At 39.6% G+C, this 14,037-nt stretch overlaps 1 long non-coding RNA gene across 1 annotated transcript; it reads left to right on the top strand.

The window, feature by feature from the left end:
- Positions 1–4,621: 4,621 nt before the first annotated feature.
- On the top strand, positions 4,622–5,941 carry LOC138913711 (uncharacterized). The gene is made up of 2 exons (XR_011419513.1): positions 4,622–4,822; positions 4,887–5,941. It is a non-coding gene; the product is annotated as an uncharacterized lncRNA (long non-coding RNA).
- Positions 5,942–14,037: the final 8,096 nt, after the last annotated feature.

Genomic DNA, 14,037 nt, shown 5'->3' on the forward strand with positions numbered 1-14,037 from the left:
CTCTGGACCCAGTGATTTTCACTTAGCCAGGAAGCACCTTATTAAGTGTTTTATAGCTCGCTCGAATTAATTTTATAAACGGTTCCCATCGGAAACAACTGTTCCCTGAATGATTTTATAATTTCAGTTTACTGATGGTATTAATAAAAATTATAAATTTATTTTTTTTATAAAAATACTACATTAAAATAAATTTAAAATTTTGTTACATTTATAAATGAACAAATTTGACATTGTGGATTTACTTGTGAATCAGATTAAGTTCTCTGTGAAGCATCTTCCACTCTGAATAAAAACTGGGGCCCTGCTCATTTGTAGTTTTTACAAATTACCGACAGGAAAGGACGATAAAACTGTCTGTTGCCCGCGGCTTAGTCAGCTGTCAGCACTTGATAGTTGGGCCACCAAAACGAGATCAAGCCGCACCCATATGAAGTCTTGTGTTCAGAGCCAGAGATCCAAAGACTCCTCCAGAAACGGAACGGTGCCAACATATGTGTCGTCATTCCCTTTCGTCGCTGGCATTATTTTGACAGTTCATTTGTCACATCTCTTGATTTGACTGATTGGGAGCGGGAACCGAGGAATAGGGTGGGATGGATGTACAGTAAACCCTCAGCAGATGTGTGAAAAATCACCAGTCACCATTTCCCATTCAGCTAGCACTTGAGGGCCTGAAAAGAGGCGTGACCTATGATCACAAAGGAAATCTTAATTGCCGATTAAGAGCAATAGAGGACTAAATTCAAGGGAGTGGCCGAAGTAACTAGAAGATGAATACATGTAGAAATTGTACCTTTAAGAATGATATATTTAATATACATTTCTTCTTTATTTTAGACTTTAGATTCTAAAATTTAAAATACAAAGAGTGGCTTAAAAATGTTAGTCAACCCATAACACAACCGTCAGTGCTCCGAAATCAATAAAAATATATATATTTTCGAACCCCTGCTCATTCCATAACTCATGAGCATTCTAATCAGCCAGCGTCGGTATCGAAGAAAGCCACCTTTAAATGGGAATTTATTGCCCCCATCGTATTTGTTCTCCCCCTTCGTGCGTTCCCCATCCCGGACTCTCATCATCGATGACCCCCATCGGAATCCACAGCGGTCTTGTTAGCAAAATCACCTGCAGTGCAGACGGCCAAGCGGGCAAAAGGAATTAATAATTCAGGCTGGAGCCGCCCAATGGCTTTTTGCCGGACTCGGGGATTGGGTCTGTATTTTGAGTTCGGTACCGGGATTTTGGCTACCTGCAGAGCAATACGTCGAGCGGTCGGTGAATGATGCATTCCGCCGACTTCGGGGCTTTTTTGGCTTACTGAATTATGGAGGCGACTCTTGTCAAATTTAAAGTAATTGATGGCTGTGAGTAGAAAGGTAAAGTATCATGTGTAAAGCGAGTAGCAAAAAGTTTTGGTTTGAGGGTTAAATAAACACTTTTGGTAGAATGAGAGGGGAAAGAAAAGAGGTGGGCAAAAGGTTGCTTAAAATTCTTCAGGAATATTTTCTTTGTATTAAATGTGCTAGCAATTTAATAAAAAAATTGTCTGACTGACAGGTTAAAAAATCTGAAAGGTTGTGATAGGACGGTTTAATTAAAACTGTATGCATACCAACATCTTAAAAAGACGATTTTTCCATATTTATTATTAAAATTTAAACGTATGTTTATTTATTTCGCAATAAAAACTGCAGGTAGCTAACGAGCTTATGATAAATGATTTAATGGTATTTTTTGAAGGCTTAGCTCATATGAAAGGAAGGAAACAGGACACAATTTGCCGACAAATTGCTTAACATCATTTAAAGGAAGTTGACCTCGGTTATTTATTGACTCTGGTTTTGTTCAGAACTTTAGCCTAGAACATCCATTTAATTAAAGCATAAATTCGAAGTAAGATCCCAACAATTTCATCCAGCTAATTCCATTCTAAAGTGTCTCCCATTTAAATCCATTGTTAACATTTAGAATCAAAGCGGACAAGTTCGTTTTACGACCCACAAATAGGCGCAACATTTGACTTTGATTCCGGTCCCATAGAGAGGGCATGGAAAATTATGTAAATTTGTGCAGGGCCAGGCAATGAGAAAACTGTAAACATGTCGCATAAATTTAATTAATTACGATTTCTTTATCCAATCGACCCAGTTCGGACTCCACCTCCTGGGACTTTGGGTAAACGATTTTATTGCCGCACAGCAGCCGCCTACAGATCATCGAAGATTAGGAACTATTTTGTGGAACAGGGGGGAGTTACCGTGCCCAAGGGCCGAAATCACTTGATCACACTGCCCCGGGATGTTGTCATCCAATCAAAACGACTTTTCACAGGGGCCCATTTCTTATTCAAATTTGATTTAGTTTTTCATTCCAGTTCTGGGCCCGATTGGGTTCGATTGGGGGAATGGCGGGGAATGGGAACCGACTGACCGCCTTTGGCAGCTCATTAAGAAAGTTGTTCCGCATTCATTTTTTATCGCCGTTGTTTATCGTGCCGCTTGATTATCTCTCTGTATTCCTATTCGGAGCTTTCCTCTCTTCATCTTGTCGCTTTTTTTATTGTCAGGCGTTTATTCTATCTAAATGTTTTGATAAGTTTCCCTGAAAAGTCGGGCGGGTAGTTGGAAAATTTATGTGGCATCGTTTGTCATTTGGTTTATGGCTTGTTTAGGTGAGATGAAAAGCGATATGGGCGCTTTATGGTCTCGGGTTTCTTCTACTTATGAGAAGTTGGATGCAGAATTAGTTGGGCTCAGAAGCGTATGTTGCAACAATATGCACCTGTCAGTATATCACTATCCAACCCTTATCTAATCTCGAATCGCTTTCTATTTTCCATGTCGCCAGTTGATTTCCCTTTCTCCATTATTTATTCCAATGAAAACTCTATCTAACCATCTATGCATTTTAAAAAGGTAATAAAATCGTATAAAAACAATTAATTATGATACAATTCTAACAAATGCATTTTTCTTTCAGAAATTTAAATTGGTGCTTTTCATTTCACTTAAAATTTTTTTGTAATGTACTTCTTGCTGTACCTAATATTCCGAACGAGTTTTTGTTATATTTTAATGCATATAAAGAAAAGGGTAATGAACCCAAATGAACAATTTCTTTGGAAATAATTATGGGGATAGTCGTAAAATTTGCTTGTCTATACATTGTCTTGTAAATTGTAAATCTTGTCTGAGTTTAAACATGTCATCGCTACTTGGGGACAACGTCATCGTATAATCATATAATCATCGGACATATATAAACTATAATTTTTTTATGACCGACTTCCCCAACTGCCCGATGCGGGACATAATTTCAACATTAAGGCATCGTAAAACCGTCATGATAATTGAAAGAAAAAATAATATTTCTGTATCTCTACACTTTTTATGAAGGAATTACGAAAATTTCATTAAAAAAGAATCGAAGGGCATACTCGCGCAGGCAGAGGCTAAAGAAAAATATTTTATTAACACTTCGTTCCGATGAAGATCAATATTATTTTTAAACGCGAAGCTTGCGGAGCGCCGGAGTCTCCTCGCATTTCCAACCAAATGGGTTGAGCCGAATGAAACAGGCGGATGGGGATTTTTTGTGGTATTTTTCATCAGCTGCAACAAGACGGAAATTCATTTCAATTTTCCTCCAGCGAGGCTTTTCAAACACGCACTTTAATTGTACCATAAAAACGTCAGCGACTTGCAGTCGAAGAACTATTCTTAATTTGTTTATTTTAATTTATATTTGTTGAAGTTTTTATTTATTTGCCCAGCTATTTTTTGTGGGCACGAGAATACCGAGAAGCGAGCAGTTTATAAACACATGAATCACTCGGCAAGCGGAAACTTTTTTGGGGCCAGATTTTGTATTTTCTCCACTTCCCCTGGGTATCCTTGAGTTTCTTGGTACTTTCTGGTTGGGATGGCCAGTCATTAGCCGGGAAATTGCATGAGGCGCCCCCTGTCGGTGATGTGCGCCATTTCTCAGAAACCCCCAGCCTCTAAAAAGCGGAGTACCCACCTCAGATTCCGCCTAGGTAATTACCGGTCATTAATAATATGCAGATGTGCACTCCGTTCCTTTTGGGGCCAGGACTCATCAACTCGCATTTCACTTGTGCCATTCCTGTACAACTTTTGGGTTATGTTCTGTTTATGTTTTTATGTTTTTATGGCCCACATATTTTCAAGTACATAGGCACCCAAGTAGGAATTCATTTTCAAGTGGCCGTTAAAAAAACGAAACGAACGACTTGGCGGACCGTTTTCCCTACGCTTTCCTCATTTCCATTTCTTGACCCCACGGGACCGACAGCAAACACGAATTTTATGATGGGAAAAATGAGAATCTTCCGTTTGTATGTTAAGTAGGTGACAGGAAGAAGGATCCTAAGGAATGGGGCTTAAATGAGTGGGCAACATCTGTGCCCTGGGAATGTGGAAGGATGTAAACGGAAATGCCGTGGGGAGCTAACTTTAATTATCCAATCAATTATTTTCAATAAAAAAATGTTTCATTCCAAAGTGAATCAACTTTAAAATTAAAATCGATTTTATTTTTCACATCATGCAGTTGGCTTAGGTTTTTTATTTATTTTGCCCATACAAATATTGGCATGCAGCTTCATCCAATGTTTTACTTTGAAAAATTGTGGGAAACACTAACTAGAAATAAAAAAGACTAAAACTCATGTTGCAAAATAGATAAAAGCAAGTTCAGGGATAGAGTTAAAAAAAAAAGAAAAATATTTTTTAAAATCAAAAATGGCAATAAAAAAAGAGCATTTGGATTTAAAGTCAAAAATTAGAAAATTGTGAGTGCAATAAAGTGATGTTTTTTTAAGAATTGATGTAAAGTATATAATGGAACATTTTAAGTTAATCAAGAACCTACAAAGAGTCCGTGTGTTTTAAACCGTGAAACCGTGAAAAGCCATAGTAACTCCGGAAATGTATAACAATATTTGCCATCCACAATGACACTTTTTTGCATCTGCGCTCCAACTCGATTACACTGTATCTGGCTCGCCTAATGAATTGTCTCGAATAATGAAATAAAATTTTATTTTACATCGCTGCAGCTGTTGCATGTTGCAACTAATGAATAAGTGTAAATTCTAATGGAAAAAGCGTTAAGCCAGAAGGAGAATGAGAAGGGGGTGAGGAGAGAAGCTGGGCTACAACTATAAGAGCATCAAGTGCTGCAAAAGAATGCAAACTATGGCGAAAATTCAATTAAAAATGTAAAACAACTCAAAAGCGTGAAACAAGAGAGAGTTGGGAAAGGGAGCTGATGGAGCGTACGAGAAGCGACAATGCAAACGAACCCACTACATGCAATTAGAAAAGGAGAATAGTGGATCCGGTAGAGACGCTGGTCAAAGGGAAGTATCGGGGACACCCAGCCTGAAATACACTCGAAAAATATATTTAGCAAACAAATGGTTCATTGGTTTATCTAAATTTAAATGTATTTAGTTTTTTATTATAAAGACAGTATTAGTTTTTTAAATAAAATATCTTATTAGTCAAAGAAAACATACAAAATATTAACAACAAATTAATCACATACATATGCCCTTAAAAAAATCGTTTTTAAAACATTTTAATTGTATATAATTGAATTTCGTCGTATTTTATTTAATTATAATAATTTTTATACTTATATTATATTTTTGGCCTAAAATCGAAAGTGGTATTTTCATTTTCTATTTTATATTTTGCAGTGCATGTGCTGGGCCACAGTTGGCTTTGATTGCTCAATATGCGTGTCTGGTGGGACGGTTGGTTTATTGTATCGCGGCTTTAGTGCGAATAGAGAGTGGTTTACCCGGTCCCCGAAATCCCCGCCCCTGAAACACATAATGCCCAGTGGAATGGATGGACCCGAGCCGTAAAATTGACAAAGAACTTAGTTAAAGCGGACACAACATCGTCATTGCATCTGTGGGCAAGATCGGGAGGATGGATGCGATGGGGGCAGAGGCCTTATTGCGTGGACCCACAAGGATTATGCATGACTAGTGGCTAAAAATAGCATATACACATTGAAGTAAACTAAGGTTGAAAGAACGGATAATGAAATTACTGAAATTTTCCAGAAATATAAGATTCAGCATCTAAAACTGAATAAAGTTACATTTTTATTTCAAATGGATCTTACCTCCGCACTGGGGAACCCTTCAATCAATCTCTTTGCAGACCCTAATCAGCCCTAAGAAGTCTACCCATCTGGACAAACACAATCCCCAAAGCTTTATCTTTTCTTCTAATATTTTTACTTGAGTCAATTAAAGTTTTGCCGTCGTAGAAAGAAGAATCCTTTGGCATCCAGCGCCGACAAATCGCAGTCCTGCGAGCCAGGACTATCATTTATATTGAGTCTAAGGAGGAATAACTCCATTCCACCCTCGGTAGAGATTTATTTGCCGAGATTTCGGGGAAAGAGTTGTGGCCCCAGCCGCGTGATTATCCAGTGCATTGAACGCGGCCAGACATTAATTACCAGCAGCTGTTGGAGATGCCTCTCCGGCCCTCATAAAATCCCTCTGGATTTTGGGTGAGATATTCCAACCGCATTTTTTCCTATTTATGAAAAATTATTTCCCACCCGTGAGGAGTAAAAATTGAATATTTTTCACTGGGGGCGTCTAAAGAAATTTCTGTGTCAACTTTTGTCCCTCGACTGAGATGAACTTCGTGGGTTATGGAGTAGGATTTCCCCAATTGCTGCGGATAGTTTCAGTTTTTAGTTCGTTTATTATGTTTATACAAATATCCGTGTTTCCCCTTTTATGGGATTTTTTCCTTGCTCTGTGGTGTGCTCTGCACGGCTTTTATGGTGCTAAAGACATTAAAACTGTCATACACTCAGAAAAAAATTTTAGAAAATCGCCTATGGATTTGCTTTACTGGCGATTTTTTTCTATATTTCTGGAATATTTCTTGAATTTAATGAATTTTGATTAATTGGAAGAAAATTTTCTTTACCAGTAGAAAATTTTTTTATTTTAAAGAAAAAAATCGCCAGTGAAGCAAATCCATAGGCGATTTTCTAAAATTCAGGGCGATTCATTTTCTGAGTGTAGCATTGGGCACTTAATTTGATATTCGAGCGGGGGATAATTGGAACCGACTCCGTCGTGTCGCATGAGGATGCGCTGGAAACGGGATCCGCATGCAAGTCCGTCCGGTGTTCTCGCTGCGACGTGGAAATCATTTATGACAAATACTTGGCGGGTTCATGGGTGGCCCACACACAGCAGGCTCGGATCCGGGGGACTTTGGCGTGGGAGTCGCCGGCTGGGTGGGGCAAGATGCTCTATTTTCGTCCCGCCCGGTTGGGAGTACAGTATACATTAGCCGTCACTTGGGGCATCAAGTTACAGATCTCTGCGAAGAAAGGTTTTGGAAAAATACTTTTTGTGACTAGATATTTTTAAAATAGTTCAACATTTAATTAAATTCTCCATTTTTGTGTAATTAATAGGTAAATATATTGTTCTTAAATATTCTCAGTAAAAAAGCAAAAAAAATATAATTTCAATTTAAGTAAAAATTAAATTCGAGCTTCGTAAGTGGCCAGCTTGCCAATTAATATTTTCAATTTTTTAGTAATTGCAGAAAAAGATAATTGACTCTCTGGTATTTACAATACAATGAGGCTTTTAGTTTTAATCAATAACATGTTAAGTTTTTTGTCATGGACTATTAAAATATGGTTATTATGAATTTACTGTTCAATAATCCTCCAAGAACACATCTCATTTTAAATGTATATTTTAATGGAGCTGCAAACATGGGCAATTACTAAAAACACTCAGTGCTGGCAGGGTTTGCAGGGCTTGCTGTCTAGTTTATCATTGTCCAACATTCCGATTCAGAGGCCATCGTCACTCCATGACCCGGCTGCACTTTCCATCTTGTCCCATCGCTGGCACGTTTATATCGCGCCAATCTGCGGCATAAATCAGAATCATAGTCATCGCCGGCCGTTTGCAATTGCGCTGGCAAGGACTTTCCCACGCCCGAAAAGGGGTGGTGATTCAGAGGGTATGTGCCGATGTTGTCGGCCATAAACCACGCGTGGTTCTCGATGGAAGGGTGCACATAAAAAAAAGCTCTCTCCCACAATATAATAAACAATTTCCTGATAAATCGCGGCGAGTCGGGCTTAAGTCTGCGATCGGGCATTGCCACTTACCCGGGTTCTGTTCTGCAACTTCACAACTCATTGGCATGCCGCAAATGGCTAAGACGACGACGACGGACCATGAAATTTATGGCAAACTCGAATTTATGCATTTTAAAATGTAAGCGAAGGCGAAACAGAGACGTACGTGTCTAATGTGCGAATGGGGAGAGCCTCATTAGGGTCTCGACCTCCCCTCTTCGCCTCCTGCGAGGCTGCATTGTTGCACAAATAACTCAAGTTGCAACTAATTACGACGCATTTCGTACTTAACAACTGTGGCAATAAATTTCGAGCGTGGCCCATGACACGACTGACGTCAACGGCGGCGACTGTTGGTCGCCGTATTTCCATTTCCCCGGAGCTGCCAGATTTCAGCCCAGATTTTTTCCGGCCCCCTTCCCGGGAAAGCCCCTTTCCTCCTTAACGCGCCTCGTCATCATATTCGGAAGCAATACATCATTCGAGTCGAGGGCCGAGAGTCGGGAGACGCGAAAAGTACACTACACAAAATATTAAGTTTGTAAAAGTATGATGTTAAGAAATGGCCCAACAAATGAGGTGCACAAAAAAGCATTTTCCGAATTTCTTCCAAAAAAATGCAGTACAAAATTCATAATACAAATTTGAGATTAAAAAAAAATTTTTAAATATTGTTTTTTTTTTAAAACATTTTTTTTAATGTTCTGTTTGGCTGGCTCAAGGTCATGGATCCATGTAATAAAACACAGTTTTTGTTTCCAATTTTTCCCAATATATTTCGGTCCCGCATCGGAGTCCGTCTTCAGGGGAATTTTTGTTACGCGACAAAAAAACGAAAAAATCGAGCGTCTGCCGCGGAGTCAAGAAGACGGACTCCGATGCGGGACCGAAATATATTGGGAAAAATTGGAAACAAAAACTGTGTTTTATTACATGGATCCATGACCTTGAGCCAGCCAAACAGAACATTAAGTACAAAACAGGTCGCCAAAAACAACAAAAAATTTTTTTTTAAATATTCTGTTTATTTAAAAAGAAGGACGTCTTTAGGAGGAAAAACTTCAATAGGTTACTCTGTTACTTACATTTGAAGCATTAATTGTTTTTCAGTGTAGAACTCAACATTGAAATAAAATTGGAGAATGTTTCTGAACTTTTTTTGCCAATTATAGCCTAACAAAACTCTTTTTTTAATGTGTATAAGGGGAGCAGAGCTCTTGTCCGCGGCATGTGTCACGATGGCAACCGAGTCACTTGCCGCAAATTGGTTTGCATTTCACAGGGGAAGGGACTGAAAGGCATACCTCCCATCTCGTTAGTTGGGCTGCATACGCAAATTGTGTTCTTGATGGGTTAAGAGGAGAGTGGGGGAACGGAGGGGTTAAGTTGGATGTTGAGTCAGGTAGTCCGTAGTTGTAAATGAGTTTGACACTGGGGACGACACGCATCACGGATCGAAGGAGAAGGATGTCGGCCAAGTTAGTGAGCTTGCAATAATAATCATGATTATCCCTTCACGAAATATATTTTGAAAGATTGAATGGCAAGAGTTTAAAATTTAATATATTTTTTATGCCATTTAACAGTTTTAATTAAATAAAAAATGGCAGTGAACGCTTAATTTATTCCATTTACTAGTACAAGTCAGCTTGATTTGGCTTATATTCATAAAAGCCATTTTTCCTGTTTTTTCGCACTAAATTGTTATGTAGGTTAATTACACCATTGTTAGACTCGAACTATTGTTTATGCACAACAAACGCGCCACATTTATTTCACTTACTAATTGAATTAATTAGTAAATGCCTCTTAAATATTAGTATTGTTTTCTCTTGACCCCTGGTAAAGTAGAATTTCATTAATTTCAATTCAAGCTGACCAAACCCCAAAGCAATTTCATACCTCAGATGTCAAGGCAACACCGCTATTAGCACCTGACCGCAACAACTGCAGTTTTCCCACCTTTCCTATCGTTACTCATAGATTCACTTATGGAGCGGGTGCTCCAGGCACCAACACACAAATTCGCGACAAATTCGATAATCAGTTGTGTATATTCGCATTTAATTGTAAGTCAAATGTCGCATCAACTCCCGGTCACGCACTAAAATGACAAAAAAAAAGGGATCGCATTTCCCCTTTCCAGTCGAAAGTTTGGGGGCTGCATACAAATCGCTGCCACGCCCACCTATCGCCTAATCAGGCAAACACATGTGCGCTCCATAATTACATTGGAGCTGCGGATACGTGCCCTGTTCACTGAAACCCGAAATTAAGAGCAATGCAACAGCAACACACCGACAATGCCAACAAATAACGCGCACTCGTACATTATTTCCCCTGAATAAGCGACGAATGCAGGCAGTGTAAAGGTGTCGCGTAGCTAAATCAGCCGCCAGTTTCGAGTGGATTAGATATGAGCAGTGGGTCACAGGAAAAGACTCTGTGATTGCATTGAATTGAATACGCCTGCAGTCGCTTGAAAGGGACGCCACCTATCGGAAAATGTATTATTTGTTCATAACTTTTAAATGAATAATCCGATTTTTAAATTTTCTGGTGCATTTCGATAGGTATTAATAAACACTACAAAATGGCATTTACACTTTAACAAAATCTGTAATGATGTGGGCGACAAGCTTGTTTTAAGATATTTTAAAACTTAATAAAAATAATTAAAATATTTATTATTAGGAATGTTATTGAAACCACAGTAAATAAAGTTAAACATTTAATTAACAACTTTTTTAGAATAATAACATAATAATATTTATAAAAACCACTGTTCTGTAATATATTATTTTTCAATATCCCTTTCTCAATCACGATACCTAAAATTCCCCAGAACTTATCATTCCCATACCAAACTGGTTACCCTTCACTGAATTTGCCACCATCGTTGCGCCCAGCCCAATCACTTCCTCGCTAATCACTTTGATTGCCAAATCACCGACGACCCTCCCCTTCCCTTTCCCAACCTCCGTCCACGCAGACCCGCCCCCGCCATCCCACTGCCGCCTTCATTATTGCACTCATCACGTGCGAGCTGCAACAACAGCAGCAACTGCAGCAGCAACAAGAACGCCGGCAATTGTAACAACAACCGCACAATCAGTCGGCTTGTAGAACCCCCTCGCCACACCCCTGCGCCCACATTAACCCCTTTCCCGGGAGTTTTCCCCCGGATTTTCCCCCGCTGCGGACTGCGTTAAAATCACTCGTTGGCTTCGTTGGCTATTGAATTTTTATTGGCCAACGCCGTCGATGTTGCAGCTTGATGTTGCTGCAGTTGCAGTTGCTGTTGTGTTGGTTACCGCTGTTGTCATCGGCGGCGTCGTCGTTTCCGTTTGACATTTTGTTAACAATTTCGACCACAATGCGTTTTCATTGCAATCCGAAAAAGATGGGTGGAGATTGCCGGGGGAAGGCATGCGTGTGAATGGTGAATGAATGCTTGAATGAGTGCAGTCAGTGGACCCCAGAAGGGGAGTTCCAAAATGGGGGGACGGTCGACCAAGCTATTGAACTCGGTTGAAATCAAACGACAAATGTCACGAATCTAATGGATCGAAACGTGTCAAAGATTTGGACCCGAAATTAAAGAAATGATTGGGGAGTGACGATATACACGTGTCATGCTTGAGGAAGAAAACATAAACTTGAAACAAAAGAACAAATTAGGGAGTTTTATGAAACATAAAAGCTCAGATTATAAGCAACATTGATTTAAATTATAAATAAACTTTTATTTTTCTTAGGATTTTATCAGTTGTAAAGAAATATAGTGAAATGATAACTGTAAATAAAATATAATACATTAATTTTTAAAAAATTAGTAAAACGAGTGACTTATCCCTAAACGCCATTTTAAGGACTTGAATCGGAGTTCGAAATAGTTTCAAAATCATATCCAGTTGCTTGGATCAAATCCTGGCAACCGAGGTTGGCTTTAGCTATCTTAAATGACTTATGTCTGACATTTCCCGCTTGGGGACGACCAAGGGGCTTCCTGCTCCTCTTCGCCAGCTGGATGAGCAAGGACAAGGCCACGCATTTGCTTGCCCGGCAAACCCTGCCCCACCCAAGCCGCCCCCTCATCAGGGGCAATGTGGCAACATTGTGCTGTCTTTTTTCCCCGCCCTCTGGAGACACTGACATTGCAATTCCGCCTGCCATTCTTTTTCAAGCCCTTTCCTTCGAGGGACTGTGTTGGGGTGGCGGATTCCTTTTCCGTACCCGGATCCGGACTTGGGGCCTGGGGCCCACTTGTAACCGTCGTCGTCGTCGTCGTCGCATTCGTAGTCGCACGGCTGGCCGCCCATTGTCACTGCAACTTTTGTTGCAAGGCGCAACGCTTTAATCTTAAACACGCCAGCGGAACACTCGAGCGTTGTCAAGTGGCCGCCTTGACTGCTTGAATGCTTGACTGCCAGCTGCCGCAGTTTCATTCGCAGTGCCAGTCAGAGCCAGGATCTAAAGTCAAGGCCCTGACGAGCAGTGATGTCGGGAACCTGTTCCTGGACAAAACGAATCGTTAGGGAAAGGTCCAAGATAGCTTAGTAATGACGTGTAGAATTTATGGAATTTTATCGCATCACTTTATTTACTTTTACTAAATTTTTGACTTGATATGGGCATACCAATTTGATATGCTTAAAATGTACACAACATGTTCTAGTTAATTTCCAATGTGTCTTTCACCCACCCACTCATGCTCCCATTCACGTAATTTAAGTCGCCAAATTGCTTTTTGCTTTCTTTTTCGTAGTCAGAAAATCTCCGAGAGATAGAAATCGCCAAAATGATTATTTAATATAAATTTTACCAGTATTCACCAGAAATTAACCATGCAAACACGGCGTGTTTTTCTTTTTGCGTGTCCCAAAAAAACCTAAGTAATTTAAAAGAAACGCTTGTACAACACGAGTAATTACACCCGTTACTCGTAGAGTAAAAGGGTAAATTGTATTTGTGCAAAAATATGTAACAGGTAGAAGAAACCGTTTTTAAGTATTTTGGAAAAGTATAAAGGCAATTTTGTTGCGCTTACTAATACCTATCGAAATGTAGAAGGATTTTTCTAACTGTTTTACGGTTTCTACAGTTCTAAGTTAATTGAAAAAAATGTTCCCAGTTATGCCTTTATTTTCTCATCCTGCTTTAAATCAAGTTTGATTATATTTCGTTAAATTGCCGCTTTATTTCCGAAGTAGGTAAACAAAGTTTTACACGGAAAGCAGCCAAATGAACATATCTGCCGACGACGCCCCCAACACGACACCGCCAGTTGTCCTGGGCACACGCAAAGTAGACAGTTGACTTGCAGCCAGCTCTTGGTGGGGGCCTCTTTCATGCCCCTGAAGGACCCCCTTTAACCCACCTCTGCTTTCTGACCTCCTCTGAAGAGTGTTGGCGTTGGCTTAAAGCGCTGCCTGATTTCCATTTCATGCCACGCCCTCGCGCGAAAGCAGCTTAGACACCCAAGTCGAATCCCCAAATCCTTTTTGCCATCCTCAAGTGTTTATCTATATCGCTTACTGGAACCAAAGTTCCGCCATTTTAGTTCAAATGATGATGCCCTAGCAAGGAGTGATGTGAATTTAAGCGACTTGTTTCTATTGAATTATATTAAGCAGATCTAAGGATCTAGCTAGAAAATAAGCCTGTACAGATGACGACAGGAGATCATAAGGTTGATTATATTTCTACAACAAGTTATTATCAGAAGCTTAAGTACTAGAAACAACCTTTTGATTATAAAATTTTATCTAAAGAATTAATATTGGAGGGACTACCATTTTAAGATGATTTTTCCTCCATCTTCCAATGAACTGATACGACCCCAAGGGTGTCTAA

Source organism: Drosophila takahashii, chromosome 2L (genome assembly GCF_030179915.1).
Source record: "Drosophila takahashii strain IR98-3 E-12201 chromosome 2L, DtakHiC1v2, whole genome shotgun sequence".
In the NCBI taxonomy this organism is placed as follows: domain Eukaryota; kingdom Metazoa; phylum Arthropoda; class Insecta; order Diptera; family Drosophilidae; genus Drosophila; species Drosophila takahashii.